General features: G+C 44.3%; 1 protein-coding gene and 1 long non-coding RNA gene across 25 annotated transcripts in view; one reads left to right on the forward strand and one right to left on the reverse strand.

Annotated features, from left to right (window-relative positions):
• NRXN2 (neurexin 2) overlaps window positions 1-21,199 on the forward strand; it is a 1,346,335-nt gene that overhangs the window by 1,204,144 nt on the left and 120,992 nt on the right. The window lies entirely within an intron of this gene.
• LOC115480068 overlaps window positions 20-21,199 on the reverse strand; it is an 81,893-nt gene continuing 60,713 nt past the window's right edge. Inside the window, exon 2 of the long non-coding RNA XR_003943782.1 lies at window positions 20-1,016. This is a non-coding gene — a long non-coding RNA (uncharacterized LOC115480068). The remainder of the gene's footprint in view (window positions 1,017-21,199) is intronic.

The raw sequence follows: 21,199 nt of genomic DNA on the forward strand, positions 1-21,199 counted from the left end.
TTACTCTTCACACAAGTACTGGTGTTTCAATGAAAAAAAGTTTACGGAAACAAAACTGCTGCAGTAGTGACAACCTGACACAGGACACATTATCTAGGAGATAAATCCAGATGTTCTCGACATTGTTACTACTATTACTGCATATCATTTCTAAAGCATTACGAGGCATGCACAGTGTTATACACACGTAATAGAGACAGTCTCTGCTGTACAGAGCTTACAATCCAGTGAAGACAGTGAATCCAGTGAAGACAAACATGAGGAACGAGGGATTCTAGGAGAATGCATTATACTATAGTGGTCAAAATGTAAAAGCAAGGTGGTGGGTGTAGCAAGATGGTAGATGCTAGCAATCTGTCCGTGAAGCTTGCTGCTTAGCCAGTATGGGCAAGCGTAAGAGGAATCTCCAGATTTGCCCTTCTGAACCTGTGATGAGTACATCTGCTCTTCCTGTATCGTCCCATGGATGTTGTTTGAGGAATGATGACATCAAATTTTCCAGTTGAGGCATTACTGACAGTTGTTCAGGGTTCGGAGACCTCCTGCTTCTCTCTTGAAGCGGTTTCCTTATCTCCAGGGCAAGTAGGTGACTGGTGGTTGTGAGTCCTATTCTACCGGCTGACATGGCGTCTTCTAACAATGTGGTGCTTGGAACTGTAATCCGAATGGAGGTTGGTGGTGGCAGCTTGGGAATGCCTCTGAGTCTCACCTTGTCTGGTGGCTCATGCACATTGGGGAGTGTCCTGTGGTACACTTTACGGCCGGAGGTGGATGAGGAGCTCTGCAATGGGATGAGGACCAAGTGAGTGCTCCTTGTATTTCTTCAACTGGGACTGCTACTCTATCTGAATTAAAGCAGCTTCTGTTTTTTCAATACGGAAACTGTCTGGAATCCGATTCAAACTACGCATCTGTCTCTTTTTGCTCAAATTCAGTCGCTGTCCTCTCAGCTCCCTAAGATTACCGACGACTCTACTCAAATGAGGTTGGATATGGAGGCACTGCAGAAAAAGGTTCTGGAAAATGAAGAGAGAGTTATTAAATTAGAAACACATGGCTCTGTTCCAATGGATGTATAATAATAATATGTATGAAAATACATAGGAAGACCAAGAATGTGAAGAATATAATATATTGGAGAAATCTGTGTGTTATTAATTTTCCAAACTGTTTCGTGACTACACCATATGAAAGGTTTAAAAAATGTCTTCTGGAAGTGGTTAAAGTGAGTGGGTCTTCATCTGCTATTGCAAAATTCTATTACCTTTCTCAAGGGAAGAAGCATCCGCTAGTGGAGGAGCAGCCCTCTGAGCAACCTTTCAACTGCTTGGAATTAAATGATTTCCGTGAAAAGCCAAGGGAGAAACTGTGACACCTGCCACATTGTTTGTTCACTTAGCTCTGGAGTCAGATAGGGAATGGCTTCTTGAAATTGTATTTTAAAGTTAGAGATGTCGGGGGTAATAGGCAGCTCGCATTGGTAAGCACCTTGTAAGCTGCTTCCAGCCGCAGACTGACCTAACCCTGGATATTCAATGACGGGGCATGCACAGCTCCTGGCACTGAATATTGAGGTATGTTAACTGACCCAGAAGTTAATCGGGCACCAGCCGATATTCAGACAGATGCCCAGTTTAATAAAACGGTTTAATGCGCAGTTTAATAAAACAGGCCCATAGTTAGGACAGCCTTCTTGCTGCCCTAACTTTATGCGCTTACTTAGACAGTTAGAGGACTGAATATCACCCTAACTCCACCTCCAGCCTTTTCCTAAGCTAGTCCAGCGGGCTTTAACCGGGCAGGAACTCTCTTGCCCAGCTAAACCCTTTAAAAATATCAACTCCGTCATGTTTTTGAATTGCAAAATCAGGACGTGTCTGGATGTGCGTTGTGATACTCAGAAAAAGAAGTGGTTCCTATTGCTAAGGCCTCAGGTGTTATAGCTGGGAGCTACTTTTATTTTTTATTTTCTGTGCAAGTGTTTTATTACCTTTCAGGGGGCCAAATATATTTTCTTTGAGTCTTCTCGGTTGTCAATGTTTATCTGTGCTCATACAGTGATCGCCTCCTCTGTTACCCAGCCAGATGCAGGCCCTCAGGCAGCTATAGAGTAATGATGCATCACTTTATTTCCTAGCATTTGGCTATATATTTTCTATTTGCTGCGGTTAGCACCATTTCTTGTTTTTCTACTCCAAGATGAGCCCCCCTCCCTTTAATTGTGGAATAACTCAAGGATGTGTTTCTGTTCCATTTCCTCTTCTGTAGATTTTTGCAATGTATGATTTGTGAGTTTTCCTTCTATTTCTCGCAAGCATTGTTTGCTTGTGGCTTAATTAGAAACTAATATAATATCAATTTAAAAGGAAAAAAAAAGAAGTAAAAGCAACCTGGAAAAGGTGCATTTTTAATCCAGATTTGAATGTGAGCAGGGAGCATTAGGCAGCGATGAAGGCAGCCTGTCCCTGATGCTACACATACTTCTTGCAATTTTTGGGGGGTGCGTATGTAGGAATGGGCTTTAAGGATTCCTGTACTCTATAGGACACTTGATTTTTATTTGGACTCCTTTAATCCCTATTGCTTGACTCTTTTCTACATGGATAAGCAAGAAGAAAATCACTCATAAACATGGGTGACATCATTCAACAGGGCTGAACCCCAAGGGACCAATATTCAGCCTACGGAAGGCAGCCTGTATAAGTGCTGCGATTGGCTCTGACCCCGGATATTCAATGCCGGGTCGTTTCCAGCGACCGCCATTCAACATCCTGGTTTATTTTGGCGACTAAAATTTAACCCGCTATGCCGATGTTCAGCGCTAACCGGTTAACTTTTTAGCAGTCAGAAATAGGCTTGCTATTTAAGCTCAACATAGCTGATCTGGGGCTCCTTTTACTAAGCAATGGTAAGCCCAACGCAGGCTTACCACTCACTATACAGGAAGTACAGCCGGGCTACCGCAGCAGCCCGTTGGTACTTCCCACCCCTAGCGCACCATCATTTCAGGCGCTACAAAAGTTTATTTATTTTTGTAGCGCCAGAGTGTACCCAGCGGTAATCGGGCAGTGCCACGAGCTGCCTGGTTACCACCAGTTTAACATGGAAGCCCTTATTGCCACCTCAATGGGTAGTAGTAAGGGCTCCCTCCTGAAATGGCCACGTGGCAATGCTTTACTTGCCGCCCGACCATTTTCTGTCGGAAAGCAAGACTTCCCTTTTACCAGCTGCGGTAAAAGGAGGCCTTGATGCCGTTGTAAAACACATGCCAGAGCCAGCCCCCTTTTGCCACAGCTTGGTAAAAGGGGCCCTTGGTGCTGAATATCCCCACGTAACCAGCTATGTTGCACAGTATAGCCAGTTAATGGCTAGCCGCTAACCAGGATACTCAGCAGGAGATAACCAGTTATCTCCCACTCAATATCCACGGTTAGGTGCTTAAACGCTATTTAATTGGCCAGGAGCCTTTGCTGGCTGGTTACATAGTTTTGTATATTGGGGGGGAAACATTTACTAACCAGAGATACCTGTAGAAAGAACTTGATGTTCTTCCTGCTCATACGCTGCTGACATCCTGCAGCTGTGCACCATGAAGCCCCTTCAGTCACTTTCCACAGAGCAAGATGGGTGTGTTTTTTTTCTGCCCCAAGAAAATGTCTTCGTTTTGGTTGTAAAGGCTTCCTCACATTTCTCTTTCTCTTTATTTTTCAATTTTTGGCACCTCGATCTCACCTTCGGAAAGGCTGGAGGTTTTTTCTCAGTCCCTACAAATGATTGCTTTTATTATAACTGTCTCCACTTTTCCCTGAATAGCTGGCAAAAAGTCCAGGGGGTTAAATGGGGTCCTAGCTTTAATGTGAAGACAACCACAACCGACTACCATACTGACTTTTTGCACTATGGGGCCATTTTTCAGATTGCGGGAGGTAGCTGGGCTGCTTCCCACGGAGCTCAGCCCAGATATTCAATGCCAGGCCATTCCGATGACTGGCATTGAATATTCGATTTATTTTTGGCCGGTTTGAACTTAACCGGCCAAGCCGATATTCAGCACTGACTGGTTAAATTTGAACCAGCCAAAGATATTCCAGCTATTGATGCAGCCAGATTTGGCCACCAAACTTGTGGTGATGTGCTGAAAAAAAAATCGGCAGACAGCTGGTTTGTGATATAACTGGCTAAGCGCTAACCAGCGATATTCAGCGGGAGACAGTCGGCTATCTCCCGCTGAATATAGCCGGATAGCCAGCTACGTACCATTTAACCGACGTGCTGTTCCTGGCCAGTTAAATGATTTTGAATATCGGCGGTAAGACTCAAATGTGATGTACCAAATGGCTTAATGTGTTCCTCAGCATCTCCTACTTTAACTTTGGCTACAGAACATCTTCCAGACCATTCTGAACCCATTATCAAAACTTTCAGCATTTAAACCATCACCATCAAAACATTTTACTGATATTAAAATATAAATTTCAGTATACATAAAATGAAAGGACATCAAAAACTTATCGTGTGAAATTTCAGCATTGAAGGTTACCGCCTTCCTTTCAGAGTTGAACTTAAAAGCGAGGTAAGAGCAGATCTAAAGACATCCAGTCCTTGCATACTTCTCTCCTTGAAGCCTCAGGGTTGAGTGCAGAGTTGAGAGCTCTCAAAGTCGAACCACAGATAAGAGACTTCAATAGTCGTCTGTACCAGATTCCAACTCCATGGATCTATTATCAGAATCTCAAGAGTGGCCCAGTTCTGAGTCACGCTTAATTATGGGAGGTGAACTACAAGGCAACAGTGGGCAGTAAATTGTCTAACTCCTTTGAGAGAGGAAAAGAGAAGCTTTTCTTTTAGATGTGGATTGATTTCTATCTTGAATGACCTTGCAGTCAAAGGAAATTTAAGCTTTCTTTTTGGCACCAAAGACTGCTGCTGACTTGCTAATTGAAAAGATTCAAAGACAGGTTCTGCCTGTACAAAAGTGGTAGGCATCAAAGCAAGCGTAATGAAGGCAATTGGCATCAAAGCTTCAACATCAGTCTAGACCAGGGGTTCTCAACCCAGTCCTCAGTTCACACTCAGCCAGTCCGGTTTTCAGGATTGCCACAGTGTTGAAATATGAGGTAGATCTCTATAGAATGGAGGTGGTGTGTGCAAATTTATCTCATGCATAGCGATTATAGATATCTTGATAACCAGACTGGCTTGGTGTATCCCGAGGACTGGGTTGAGAACCCCTGGTCTAGACTTTTGCTGCCATCCATTGGTAATGTCAGTGATGATGTGGAGATTTTCCCTCACAGAAGTCTAGGCAGTTGATTCATTGGATGACAAATGCATCAATACTATCCTTCATACCTTCAATTTGTGCCAATGTTATCCCTTGTTCATACAGGAGGAAAAAATTAAAAACAAAACTATCAATGTTTCTCAATCTGTACCTACAGGAACTGAAGAATGAATTCTTGTGTTATTGGGGTTTTTTTTTAATTGCTTTTGCGTTTACAAAGATAACTCCACATAAAATCACAGTCCAATTAATGTCCTTCCCTTCTTATGAGCAAATAATTTACCCTTGGAGAAAAGTGGGTAGTCTCCACGCATCATTTCTAGTGTCTAGTTGTGTGACTGCATTAGGCACAAAAGTATGTGGTCACTTTGCATCACTATTCCACATTCAGGTAAATTTTCATAGAAAACTCTACAAGGAGTTACCCTTTTAAAAGAAACTTCTGGACTACAACCTCAATGGAGGGTTTTGTTATTAGCCTCAGAATGGCTGCCTCTCGCTTCGTAAAATAGAAAGATCTGTTATCACTGACAACTGCTCCTGAGTTATTGACTGATGTAGTAATTGAGCCAGATTTGGATAAAAAGATCTTGAAGCTTGGTATCTAGATAATCTGGGGGCAGCTTCAGTGCTGACTGCTTTTATACCTTCTGCTTTGATATCCACTACTTCTAAATGCGTAGAGCCTGTCTTTGAATCTTTTCAGTTAACAAGACAGCAGCAGCAGCCTTTGGCGCCTAGATTTCAGTCCACTTCGACAGCACTGATCATTCCTCAACGGAGTTAGATAGCTTACTGTCCACCATTATCTTATGGATCTCTTCCCATGCTTGAGTGGGATTCAGACTCAGACCACTCATGGGATACTGATTATAGATCCACGTAGCTAGAATCTAATTCAGATGACCAGTGCGTTTTTTCTAGGGAATAAAAGGTGCCTGTATTCAAATGCCAGGCCACCCTTCAGGGGTGGGGTGATCACTGAGGGACTCACCCCACAATAGCCAGGTCCCATGCTTCTAGTCACAGAATCTATGTATGACAATGCAGAATTGGTGTGTAGAGCCTTAGCTCTTTCATTATAACTTGGGGACCATGGGTCAATTTTAGCAGACAATGGAAAAGGTGCCGGTACTCAGTACCCCCAAGTACCCCCTCAAAAAAAGCCCTGCAGATGACTCTCCAGACTTCTCATCTGACCCATCACTTCCTGCCACCAGGAGCAGTTTCTCACCAGATCTCTCTTTTTCTATTTTCATAAAGATGTTGGAAGCTGTTCCTTTCAGTCTCCAAGTGGAAAGGGAATATAGAATACCTATGCTGGGTCTCCATATCTGTATCTTTTTTATTATTATTTATGAAATTTAGAACAAATTGTATAAGCATAGTGCTTGATAAGAAATACAGAAAAAGCATAGGCAATTAAATGATGAAATCAATCAGATAACAATAAAAGAAAAAAACAAATTTTACAATTCCTGTAATTGAAGACCACAATAAAGGGGCAGAGAAATCCATTAAAGGAGCCCTAAAGTGAATACTAAAAAAGAAAAAAAAACTGAAGAAAAATTAAAGATTAGTGTGCAGGTCCTGCCCCAGGCCCGGCTCAGTCTCTCATCGGCCCTGAACCCCATCACACTGCCACTGACTACTTGGCTTAAGTTGCTGTAACTAAATTTCAGCACACCAACTGTTCTATATGTTTACATTTATTAAAAACATTGACATACGGCTCACCTTTACCAGATCAGAGTGGTTTAAAAAGCAAGTCCAAAGTCAATAACAAAAAAAAGGGAAAGAAACTCCATTAAAAGAAAAGGATAGACCTAACACACACTCACAAGATTACGTTCATCCATCCAATATGCGAAATAAAAACAAGAGTCGAGTATAAATCAGAGGACATGCAAGCCTTTCCTACGCTCAGGGCTACAGGTCAAAAGCAAGCATAAATGAATGGGTCTTCAATAACATAGTAACATATAGTAACATAGTAAATGACAGCAGATAAAGACCTGTACAGTCCATCCATTCTGCCCAATAAGGTCTTAAACTTTTTATAATTGGCTTCTGCACAGATTTCTTTGGCAAGTCATTTTCCTTGGCACCAAGAACGCTTCTTTCAGGCGCCACATTTATGTGCCACTTTATAGAATTGCTAGGGTTACCATATTTGCCCTAAGAAAAAAAGAGGACACATGCCCTTGTCGCATCCCATCCCACTCCCTGTTGTACCCTACCTCACCCCCTGTTGCACCCCACCTGCCTGTCACACCCTTCCCTGCCCCTGCCACACCCCACCCTGCCCCGCCCCTGTCACACACTGTCCCACCCCTCTGTCGCACCCCACCCCTGCTCTGCCCCCCTGCCACACCCACCCCGCCCCTTCTGCAGAAATCTGCTTGAACTCTCAGCAGCCATTTTGAAGTGGCGCTGGGAGCAAGACAGTCTGCAGATGCACCGGGCAGGAAAGAAGGGGCTCATTCTTGCCCCGAAGAGTTCACTAGACCACCAGGGCACCACACTAAGGTAAAAGAGAGGAGGGGAGGATAGGACACCCTGAGGCCCGTTCGACCGCCAGCCTGCCCATTCGTCCGCAAATCCAGACAAACGGGCAGGCTGGCAAAATCCGCCCAGATGCCCGTCGTGTCCTCAAAAAAAGGACATGTCCAGGTAAAACTGGACGTATGGTAACCCATAGTAAATATTTTCCAAGGGAGGCATAGTGGATCCAGGAAACTTGAAAACCTCCTTCAGATACCTATAAAACAGGTCTTTCTGGAAAACAGATAGAACCTGAGAAAAATGTAATGCACAGATATTTAAATGCTTCGCAGCATTTTCTCTGTTTTCAATTTTCTTATGGAGAGCAATTTTGTCCAAGAAACATGCTTATTTCTAAAGTATAATCTCAAAAAAAAAAAAAGATTACGAACAGACCCACAGGCAAATTTAACAACCATGGTAGCCAAGGAACATTCTCCTCTAAGGGCTCTAATTTAGTAGATACTTCCAAACTATTTGTTGAAATTAATGAAGTTTCAATTTGTTTGGTAGTTGCAGTTTTACTCTTAGTAGATGAAACACACATGAACCACAGGAGGCAAAGCTGCTAGAGCCAGTTTCAGAATCTCAACATATATTTATTTAACATTTCTCTCAGAGAGATATATGGTACTTCTGAAAAGTTGATAAATCGAAATTTTCTATTTCTAGATAAGTTTTCTAATGTCTTTAATTAAAGTAGCCTGATCTTGTTCCAGTTTTTTAAAATTTTTAACTCTAGCATGTCCAATCTCAAATTAGAAGCAGAAATTGCTTCTCCTTGAGAAAATACTATAATTATCAGGAGTTTGCTCTCCCAAGGCTTTAAACTGAGCTGAAAGAGCCCTCTCTAGATTGTCAGTGGCTAACCAAAGCATCTCCCAAGCTACCAGATTACATTTTTCCTGATGAAACTCAGGTATATTTGCAGTGGAAAAAGAAGAAATAGTAGCTAACAGCTTGCCAGTGCCGATTCTTCCTATAAAGTTGAGATCGATGAAAAGCTGATGCATGGCAGGCCGTTGGGCCGAAGCACGGCTATGTCACATCGTTGTGTTGACCATAGGGTCGTTATTGTCTATCAATAAACTTTCTAGACCACACACAGAATCATCGTCCTTTTGAGTCACCTTCACTGTTTTCACTGTGGTTATTTGTCTACGAGGTTGTTTGTTCTTCTGTACACTTGACAACTCCTGAGGCCACCAGTTCTCCTGTGGAGATCTCAGTCCCAGCATCATCTACAAGCACTGGCATATGCTCTGCCCAAGACAAACCCATTGCCAAAGCAACAGGATCAAGAGGCCGTCTTCTCTCCCTGGGGCTCAGTGTAACTTCCGCAGCCTGGGGAGACTAGGACCACCTCCAACCATCAAATCTCCCAGTGGCTGTTCCACTGAAGCCGAACATGAACTAGGACCATGCCAAACAAACAAATCAATCAGGCCTCTTAGAGGTAAGGATGATGTGGAGTACACACATGGGCACAATTTCCCCTTCCTCTTGCCCCATTCTCATATGGAGGAAAACATTTAGCTGGTAAATGTTGTGGAACACCATACTAGGCATGCGCCATCTTGCTGCACTCCCAAGAGATGTACTTATTATCTTAATATTCTAAAAAATTACAGGAGAAATCCCAATTTGCTAGAATACTTTAGAACAGAGATTTTCAACCTTTTCAGTCTCACGGCACACTTGGCGCTAAAATTGTCAAGGCACACCTCTTCAAATGATCCTGCATTTTACTTTTTACCCCACCCACACATGGTCCAGCATTTTCGCTTCTTCTCTCCTCCCCCACCTGCACCCCACACATGGCCCAGCTTTTAACTTTCTCCTCCCACCAAATAGTTCAGCATTTACCTTCTCTTCCCCCCTCCATCCTCACAAACACTCCAATATCTCTCCCTCCTGTTCCCTCTCCAGCCAGCGACCAGTCATCTTCCCTTGCATCTGACCCCCCCCCCCCCCCCCCCTCCGGTCTACATTTTAAAAGTTTTCTTGTCTCCAGCAGTCAAAGGCAGCAAGCAGCGATTCATACAGGCTGTTCATGCCAACCCCGGAGCCTTCTCTCTGATGTAACTTCCTACTTATGTAGAAGCAAGAAGTTACATCAGAGAGAAGGCTCCAGGGTTGGCGAAAGCAGGCTGTATGAATCGCTGCTTACTGGCACCGACCACTAGAGACAAGGAAACTTTTAAAAGGTACACGGCGCACCTTCCTCCTGCTGGAGCGCACCCCCCCCCCCCCCGGAGCGCATACCTGCGGCGAGGGACGGGCGGGAGGGCCGATCCGCCCCGACTGCACGTTGCTGGGGTGTGTCAGTTCCGCACTGATTCACTGCTCTCTCTGTCCCAGAACACCCCCCCAGCGGCGTGCACCCGGGGCGGACCGCCCCCCCCCCCTTCCTACGCCACTGACACTCCATTCAAGTACAAGTTAAGCTGGCCCTACTAATAAAGGACCCTCAACTCCCACGGCACACCTATGGACCAGCCACGGCACACTGGTTGAAAAACGCTGCTGTAGAAGATTTGGGAAATAATGCTTACCACTGGCCAAGAATCTAGATACAAATTACTGCTTTGAAAAAAAAAGGATTCAATTACCCCAGGTAGCAATTAAAAAAAAAAAGCACAAGAACTTTGTCTTCAGTTCCTCTAGATACAGAGCCACAAACACTGGATCTTTTTGCAGGTAATTCTTACCAAACACTATAGAGATGCAGATATTTAGTACAACAGTGAGCTGCAAAGTTAACTGGATACCTTCACCCAGTTAATTTGGTCCAGACATTGAGCATAATTTAATACACTTGGATAAAGTTAACTAGACAAAGATATGTATAGCTTATGATTTTGGGACTGAATGCAGAAATAGGAGAGATAACTGATCTGTATGTAGCTATCCCTGCTATTTCTGAATTCAGTCTTCCATGCATAAGTTATATGGATAGTAGCTAAATCTTGCTGTTACCCATACAGCTTCGTGCCCATCCTAAATCCCATTCCACTTTAGATGGCTGTTATGTGGTCGAAATTCATCCCTACAAATGCCCAGAATAATTTCAGAGAACACTTAAGTGGTCAATGCTGACCACATGATTTTCAATATTGCTCGCTATATTCCCTCCAAGAGCAGACAAACATGTTTTTCTGTTTATTTTTACGCACTCTTCTCTACTGTCTTACGCTACACAAACTTCAGAGTGGTTTAGAAAAACTAAATAAAGAAATTGATTATGAAATATCGTACAGGTAAATATCACATACTGTAAGAATGTTGAACATTCAACAATAACCACAACAATTTGATACTCAATTTCTGTTCATTAAAGTCACATTGTAATTTGTATTTTCATACAATTCAATAAAAATTATATTGAAAAAAGAAACCCTAGGAAAAGAACACCAAAACTCAACAGGACAGCAGTATCAAAGACAGAACTAAAACAAATGGACAAGCAAGATAACTACCAGCCCTGGATACCACAGCCCAGACCCCCACACCTTCCCCTACTTCTGGCAACACCCCCGCCCCTCCACTGTGAAACATGGCCTTAATGAAGTCTTCAGGAACACCTTAAATTTCAGGGCCACTGCGAATAGCTGGTGAAGGGGCCAAACAGAAGTTAAATGGGTATGAGCGGAGAGACGGGATAGGATTTTTATTTAATATACTTCCTCTTTCATAAGAAAACAGGCAGCTGCCTTCCCATCTTGCACCTCAGAGCCTTAAACAAGCTTCTGCGCAAACAACAATTCAAGATGTGACATTGATCATGATTTTGTCACTGTTTGACAAGAGAAACTGGCTCTGGTCCATAGCACATAAGCATATTTCATGACTAGAAGGTTAAAAACCTCAGCAGTAATCAACCACTAGCCATATGGAGTTAGACATTGGTTTATTCACAGACAGGCTAAACCTAAACAGGCCAAAAACCAAAACACAAAAGCTGAAAACCAATATTCTAAAAAGTACTGTAGAATTTATACCACCAAAAACAGACGAAATAAGCTTTCTATGTGATATCTTTCAAAAAGATGGTAAATAAATCATAATAATAATAATAATATCAAGCAGCAATATATCTATACATCTGTCTCTCTCTTTATCTCTGTGTATATATAGATAGATAGATCTATATATTACAGACATATAGATATAGGTAGGCCTTGACAAATTTTCCTAGGATCTAGGAGCCAGACTTATACACATTTATAAATCACACGTTTATAATGTGCTCGATGTGATATATTGCAAGCTATTTATTACAGTAGCAGAGGCAATGGAGAAAGGCTAACACTGTAGCTGCAAAGAGTGGGTAAGTGGTGCACCCACCCACCTACCCCCAAATGCTGCATACTTAGCCTCTCTCCATTGCCCATGTGCCCACAGAAGCTACAGGTTTTAACCCTCCCCATTGCTCATCCACTTGTTCCCAGCAGCTGTATTCTGAAACCTCTCATCACCTACCCAGCCACCCCAGCCTTAGGGCTCCTTTTGCAAAGTGGTGCTACTGATTAGTGTGCGCTGAATGCAAAGAAGCCCATGGGAATTTAATTGGCTTCTTCGTATACAGCGAACTGCTAATCAGTAGCGTCAATTTGTAAAAGGCGCCCTTAGTGTCATATCCTGCCCTCAGCAGTAGCCTCTCTTTCCCAAGCAGTAACCTCTCTCAATCCCTCTTGTCCCCACCCTCACCAGCAAGAGCCCTCCAAACCTGGAGTAGACTATCTCAACTCTTCTCTTCCCCTTCCCACAAAAAAACAGCTTGTTTAAAAATTTAAAGTTATCCTAACAGCAGTGCTGTTGGAGAATCTTCTCTTTAATAACAATGCTTCTTAGGGGCCTCTTCTGCTGCCCCAAATCTCCTCCTGATTAATAAGGCTCCATGTGGGCTGCCTTTCCAGAGTGGACAACCTCTCCTCCCAATTCTCTCTCTCGCTCTGTTCCCCAGCAACACCTCATCTCCTTCCACCCCTCAAAGTTCTATCTCCATCCCTTCTCCTAGCACACACACATATTCCCATGGCTCTCTCAGCCTCCACAGACCACCCCCACAGAGCTCTGTCTGAAACCCCTCTCCTCCAGCACACATAGCTCTCTCTCAGTTCCCACCTCCAAACCCTCCACACAGCATATATATCCCCATAGCTTTCTCTCGGTGACCTCTGTAGCTGTTTCCTGATGGCCATCCTCCATAACTGAATCACTTCATACATTTCTCAAGCTTTCTCTCTCATCCACCTGCACATACCTCCTTAGGGCTGGCGTTAGGGGAGGGGGTTGCAAACAAAGCAGCTGCCCTGGGCCACACAGCTCCAGGTGGCCCTGTGGTCTGGGCATCTATTCCCCTTCTCCCCACCACAGTCCATATGCTCCTCCTTTTTCCTCACCTAGCCGGTCTTCTCTAAAAAAATCAATTTCTGTTCTCTGAGGGGCCCTGGAATGGCAGCCATTCTCACAAGCTGCTGTGGCTGCCCAGAAGCTTTTTCTCTGCTGCAATCCGCCCCCTCTGATGCAACTTCCTGTTTCCACTTGGGCAGACTGCGGCAGAGGGAAAGCTTCGGGCCAGCTTTAGGCAGCTTGTGAGAATAGCTGCCACGCCAGGGCCTCTCTGAGAAGAAAAAATTGATTTTTTTTTAAGAAGACCGGCAAGGTGAGGGGAAGGGAGGTGGAGACGGACCATGGTGGAGAGAAGAGGAAGAGATGCCGAGACCGCAGGACATCCTGGAGCTGTTTTAAATTAGCCCAGGGGCTGGGAGGGATGGGAGAGGAGAAAAATGCCGGCCTGGAGGTGAGAAGAGGGGACTAGAAATGATGGGCCCAGAAACAGCAGATAGGGGGGAGAGAGAGGTAAATGGTGGACAATCATGGAGGGAGGGAAGAGAATGGCAGAGATGTTGGACCAAGGAAGTTTGTGTTGGACCCAAGGGAGGTAGGCCTGGAGGAGGGGAAGATGCTGGATGGAAGGGCAGTTGGGAAGAAAGACAGATATGTTGGACCAGGGAATGAGAGGGAGGGAGAGAAGAAGAAGTGTTAGAGTTTGGGGTGGGTGGGAGGGTGCTGGATCATGGAGTGAGAGGAGGGAAGAACAGCAAGAAAGAGAATGGGAGCAATGTTGGACTATGAGGGGGAGGAGAGAGAGGAGATGAAATAATGGACCATGGGGGCAAGGACAGGAGAGAAGAGGGATGGGACAGGAAGATCACCAGGAAGATGGTGGAGAAAAAGGATGGGGAGCTGTCAGGCCATGAGGGGAAAAGGGAAAGGAAATGCTGGGCTACAAGAATGGAGGGAAATTGTGGAATTATGTGGGAGAGCCCCGGGGGGGGGGGGGGGGAGGGTGTCAATGAGAGGAGGATAGTAAGTACAAAGGTAGAAATGTGGTAATGAGGCATAGAGAGGAAGATAGTTGATACAGAGGTAGAATTATGCTAATAAGAAGTAGATGAAAGATAGAAGGGAATAGGAGACTGGGGAAGGAGTGAGATGGGAAATGAGAGAGACAGAGCATGAGAAAGGGAGATGGAAAGTTGGTAGGTAGTGGAAAAGTAAAAAGAAGGAGAAAGATGAGAAAGAGGGTGAAATTTGAGTGGACAGAGGCAGAAAAGAAAAAATGGAGGGAAGAGCTAAAAAGGAAAGATCAGTATATCGGAGACAGGTGTAGTGAGAGGGGAGGGGCAGCAAGGAGAGGACATCAGGGGCCCCTCATTAATTTCTGCCCTGGGGCCCAGCGTGCCTAAAACCAGCCCTGTACCTCTTCAGCTCTTGCACCTGAGCACACAGACATTTGGCTCTCCCTTCTTGCTGTACTCCCTCCTGCAGGACCAGACACCCAGCTCCTTCTCCCTCTCCCGACCCCTACAGCACACAAAAACCCAGTGCTCTCTCTCTCTCTCCTTGTCACCCCTGCAGCACATAGGCACCCAGCACTCCCTCCCCCCCCCCCCCCCCCCCCCCCCGCAGGCAGACATTCAGCCCTTTCTCCGTCCCCTGACACATTCATCACACATACAGACAGCATTCTGTTTCTGACCTTTACTACACACAGGCAAACTGCACTCTCTGTCTCCCTTCCCCCCCCTACCTCTGCAGCACACAGCACACAGATACCTAGTGCTCTGTCTCCCCTGACTAACATACGCTGTGCTCTGTCTCCCCCTAATCCCTACAGGCATGCAGCTTTCACTTATTCCCCTTTCCCACAGCACACAGGTACCTAGCTTTCCCTCCCCCCCACCCACAGCACACAAGCACCCAGCTCTCCCTCCCCTCCCCTCCTGCAACACACAGTCACCCAGGTCTTACTCCCTCTTCCACCCCCCCCCCTGCAGTACAGGCACCCACATCTCATTCACCCCCTCCCCCGTGGCAAGCAGGCAGGCAGGCATGTACCCAACTCCATCTTCCCACAGAATCCCAGCGCTATCCTACCATCCCCTGGCCAACCACAGAGACGAGTGTCCGGCAGCAGCCTCCTGATGCTGTTCAAATTTTGCATTCAGCACTGGCATCAGAAGAGAAGGCTGCAGCCTGACAGACAACTGTTCTCCTTTTCTTCTGCTTGCTGCAATGGTGGGCCTGGATGGGGGGGGAGGAGATATATGTCTTTGCGTGCATGCATGTGGGTGGGAGGGAGGGGAGAGGCAGAGAGAAGAGAGTCTGTTGGTGCTTGCTTTCTGCATCTCCAAAGAAGCTGCCTGTTGCCTTGTGGTAGTTCAGCAAAACCTAGGTGCCAGGTACGATTTTTCAGTCACCATGGCGACCTGGCATCGGGGGTTTGTCGAACCCTCTATATAGGTATATATCTACACTGCAGCTGCTTGTGCACTCCAGGAGACAGGCCCATTGCATCTTCAAGCTTCTGGAGTTTTTCCTTGGGTTGAGTCCTCCAGGACCTAGAATCAGGGTTCTGGGACCTGTGCCAGCTAAAGTGTAGATGGCTTATATCAAAAGAGACAGTAGCTCCCTGAGCACTATGATAACACTACCCCCACCCTTCTTGTACCCCAGAATTCACCAGAGAACAGACAATATTCAATAACAATCAGCTTTACTAGCCTATAATTGTTAACTGTGCAATACAGTGTAGCATGTAATGGTATTTACCATAGTAGCACAGTAAGTGATGGCAGATAGACCTGAACAGTTCATCCAGTCTGCCCAACAGTCAAATTAATTATCAATTCAAGATTAAATCAACAGTGAACGTGATATTATATACTTGATCATGGTCCTTCTTTGGTGTTTCTGGGACATAGACCATAGAAGTCCGCCTGGCTCTGTCCTTATGTTCCAAATTACTGGCGTTTCCTTCAAATCTCTCTCCAGCCCATCCTACAACCAGATTGCTATATGTGGGACTTGGACCGTACAAGCCAGCCCAGTACCGGCCTTAGTTGATACAGCCAGAGTTGCCATCTAAGCACCACTTGACATGCAAACACATATGCAACCCTTTAGGTTTTGTTTTTTATACCATTCATTTTCTAATTAGAGATCCTCTGTGTTTATCCCATGCCTTTTTGAATTACACCACAGTTTTTTTTCTCCACCACCTCCCTCGGAAGGGCATTCCAGGCATCAACCACCCTCTCCGTGAAAAAGAATATTCTGACACTACTCCTGAGTCTATCACCCCACAATCTCAATTCATGTCCTCTAGTTTTACCATTTTCCATTCTCTGGAAAATATTTGTTTCTATATTAATACCTTTCCAGTATTTAAACATCTGTATCATATCTACCCTGTCCCTCTTCTCCTCTAGAGTATACACACATATTCAGGTCTTCCAGCCTCTTCTCATATGTCTTTTGGCGCAAGCCCCATATTACGTTTGTCGCATTCCTCTGGACCGCTTCAAGTCTAATTACATCTTTAGCAAGATACAGCCTCCAAACCTGAACACAATACTCCAGGTACTAAACTCCAGAAAATAAACTATCAGGCTAACCATTAAGAGGTCTTTAACATAAAGCATTTAAAATAATTTCAAACCCAAGGAAATCCTGGCCAGGAAGCAGTACATAAAGTCCCAGGGCAAACTACCCAAACAAAATAACTGTTAGTCAAAAGGGCTGAACTGTTCAAAAACAGACAAAAAAAAACCAACATTCTGCAGGGTGTGCAAATAGTCCAGTTGGTGTCTGCTGTGAGATTTGGGGATTTTAGTTCTCCCCTAGGAAGTTGCTTTAGCACTTTAATGCAGGATAAATCTTTTTATTAATTTTCTGGAAATTATGGCCATATAACTTAAGGTTAAAATTTATCTGTCTAGCTTGGGGTAGGATTTATATGTGGGTAACAGCAATATTCGGTCAGTCTCTGAATAACTTATGCATGAAATTTTGAATTTAGGATCACAACCTATATGATCATATGCCCTTTCAGAGCCCTGCTTGGCCTGAATCCGTCATGGGCTGACTGATCCTAGAAGTACTCTAGTGTCCAGATTCATTTCACCACCTCCTCCCAGTTGCTGAGTGAAATCTGTGCAGGTTACCTCTGGTTAGTGGTATGGATTTTTCCTTTAGAAAATCCTCTCTGTCTTCCCTTGCTCTCCAGCAGACTATAGCTTAACTTTGTCCCCAGAGGAGCCTTTGTCTGCAGTGCAGGAAAATATCTTTTTTCCTTTCTGTTGAAACTTGGTGGCAGTCCAATTCCTCTTTCCTTTTTGGAAATCCTCCTGCTCAATTTGGAAATCTTTCCAGCTCCCCACACCACCCCATCTCTCTCTCTCTCTTTCTCTCCAGTTGCATCAGAGGTATCCCAGAGGTCTAGCATCAATGGAAGTTAACCCTGTCACTACTAGAAGGAGCATAGTGTGTCCATCAACTTCCTGTGAGCTCCACTGGGGTGATATAAATGAGTCCAATATAGGTTTTGGCATGAGTGCCTTTAGGATTTGCTTGAGCCCTAGCAGCACTACCTCTGTTTCTGGTTTTATTATAATCAGGCAAGGAAAACTCTAGAAACTGCTCCATTCTTTATAAGCTCTTGAGGACTAGAACATCCTTTTAAGTGAGGCCCTGGCTTACATTGTATATGTAATCAGTACTTCTTAGGGGCATGACCTATATAATCATGTGTCAGTCCCCAAGTGCTCTGTGTTCAGTTCTATAAAAATACAAAAGTATCCAAATAAAATACTCTTTTCAGTTTAAATAGAGCTAATCGTCCTATATTCCCTACTGAACCCAAATGTAACTTACCTGGAACTACAACTGAAGAGGAGGGAGCTAAAGTTAAATAATTTAAACATTTTTTCTCTACAACTGTGCAAAATATTTTGCTTATCTCCATCATGTTTGGAGTCCTTACAAACTCATTTACCACACTTCAAAAGTGAAAAAAGGTCACTGAAAAAAATGCAAATACAGCCTCTTAATTAAAAAAAAAAAAAAACAGCACAAGATTGTGAATTAAGAAAATCAAACATTGGTAAATGTTTGGGCTTGCCGGCCTGCTTTGGGGATTACTACTGAAAAGAGAACAAGCAGACACCATCACAGTTTAGTTTAGTGTACTGGGTACTTTATATACCACCTTTCAGAGCAAGAATCAAAGCAGTTTACAAATTAAAACAAAGGAAGGCAGAAAAAGGGAAGGAACTACAAAATAAGAAAAAGATAGTGACAAAAAGTAAAGAGGCAGGAGGGAAAGAACAAGAGAAGGGAAGAGGTCATGATACATCGCAGAAGGCCAGGGCAAAGAGATGAACCATATTCTATAACTACAAGTGTAAATTTCAGTACGCCCATGAAACTCCCATTTACCCACCCATAACCTTGGCCCTTTTTGTCTGTGTGCGTTAGAAATTAGGCGCAGTGCGTTACAGAATACGCCTAGCAAGTTGTGCGTGTAAATTATAATTATTGTCAATTAGTGCTCATTATTGCTTTTTAAGTGCTGTTATCAACTCTGGCTTGTTAAGGTAATTAAGTTACGCGCTCTGTTATAGAGTCTGTCTGGATTTCAATGCGGATCTCTAGGTGCATTATACAGAATCTGGGGTGAGGGGGTAATTCTCTGTACTTTACCTAAAGTTAGGTGCCAGGATGATGCACACTATGTGCGAATTTTGTAAAAGCCATTGCACGCACAATTTTTGTTATAAAATACTACTGTGAATCCACAGTTACTTGCCCAACTATAGGTGCGAGCACCTGTGCCAGCTCAATGGCTGGTGCAAATGCACGCAAGTGGCGGTAAGCCCACTGCGATTACCGCATGTCAATCTAGAGCTACCGCCGGACCAACGCTGGCACTGGCGCTAGTTCCACCCCCAAGCGCATGGCATTTCCCGCGCTACTGGAAATATTAAAAAATATTTACGAAGGGGGTTACCCAGTGGTAATCGGGCAGCGCTACCTGGTTACTGCCAGGTTAGCGCAGGAGCCCTTACCGCCACCTCAGTGGGTAGCAGTAAGTGCTCTCCCCCCTCCCCCCGGCATGGCCATGCGGTAAGAGCAATCTTGCCACGTGGCCATGTCTTTTTTCAGCCTTTTTACCCGCTGCGGTAAAAAGGGCCTCAGTGTGTGGCAAAAACGGCCCCCACCTCTAGCGTAGAATACCGACTAAGGTCAGTGTACATGCATAACCGATAACTAGTGCCAATTAATACCAGTTATAGCCAATAACTGGTCATTAACGCCATTTAGCAGATAATTATCATATTGTTACATGTGTGTAGAACACTAGCACTTACACGTGTGTCTGTAAGTGCTAGTTGGGCGCTAAGTGGTATTTCTATAACTTTTAGCACACAAGTCATTTAGCGCGTAAATGCAAGGGAACATTCACAGGGGGAGGCGCATGGGTGGAACATGGATATTAACGTGAAATTTACAGAATACTGTAAGTTAGGTGCTAGAGTGTCGTATTTAGGCATGCATATTTACACCTCCTACTGACATGGTGCACGTGGGCGCATCTAAATGTAGGCAGATGCCGACTTATGCTATTATTCTATAACAGAATCTGGGTGCCCAGATGCTGTTATAGAATTAGCACGCTGCATCTAGGTGCCAAATTTGTGGCACAGGTTTATAGAATTTCCCTCAGAGAGATCAATATTCAGCATACCTGCTGTGAATAAAATAACTGGGTAATTACATCCTGTCATTTCTATCTCTGTATTAAGTGGCACTTATCCAGTTAAAAGTATCCAGTGTTCTTCATTTTAAGACCCATGAGCCAGTGGCAGTTCCCATCAACTCTTAAATGTGGCTCCCTAACATTCTTTTCCCCGCATCTGCTGTCTAGCAGCACTGCCTCAGGAACAGCTGTTGTGCTTTCTTGCAACAACATGGTACAGCTCTCAGTGAATTGGACCTGCTCAGTGAGATATTCAGCTATCCCACTGAATATCCAGATATGTCTAGCCAGACAGCTGCAACTGAACTTCAGCTCAATATATACTAGCAGCAGTGGAAGCAGCATCCATTTTGTTCCTATATCTAAACAATTGTCTAATTAAGAGCAATCTGTGGTCTGCACGATAGAAGTCTTGAATTCAGTGGTTCAGAATATCTGGGATATGTAATAAACAACTGTCAATACAATTTAAACCCTTACTCCAGCTGGAGTTCATCATGCCCTTCTCAGTTCTCACCAGGAAAAAGTATCTTCTCCAGAAACAAGCAGGAAAGGAAGACCTCACCGATGCTGGTATAGTGAAGAGTGTAATTAGCTCATAAAGGGCACCTTTTACAAAGGCGCGGTAGGGCTACCTAGTGGGTAGTGCGCAGCAACACAGCAGTACTGTGTAGCGCACTGTGGCACCCTGCAATAGTACTGTGTTTGCCATGTGGTGTTTCCTGTACCAGAAAATATTTTTCTATTTTTTAGTGCGGGGGGTGGGGAGTAGGTGTGCCCAGTGGTAATCGGCCATCGGCAGGCTGTCCAATTACCACCGGGTTAGCGCGTGAGCCCTTACTGCCTTCTAAATAGGAGGCGGTAAGGGGGTCAGGCAGTAAATCGCCGCACGCCAATATTTTTATTAGCACATGGCCATTTACAATTTACATTTAAAATAATGGAAATGCTGCGATAAAAGCAACCTCAGCACAGCAATTTTCACTCAGCCACACTACCTCAGGCCACTTTTTACCACAGCTTAGTAAAAGGACCCCAAAATTTGCAGAGTTTTTTGGCACAGTATTCTGAGACGTCATCGTGTAGGGCCGCCTCGGTTCTTTTTTTTTCTCTGCTGAGCCCATCAGAGGTGTATAAGCTACAGTCTAGTTAATTTATTTATTTTATTTAAACATTTATCTTCTGCTCAATCTCAGAATTCTCGGTAGATTACAATGCTAAAACATGCACAATCTTATTCCAACATAAAACAATACACATCA

Source organism: Microcaecilia unicolor, chromosome 11 (genome assembly GCF_901765095.1).
Source record: "Microcaecilia unicolor chromosome 11, aMicUni1.1, whole genome shotgun sequence".
Lineage (NCBI taxonomy): Eukaryota > Metazoa > Chordata > Amphibia > Gymnophiona > Siphonopidae > Microcaecilia > Microcaecilia unicolor.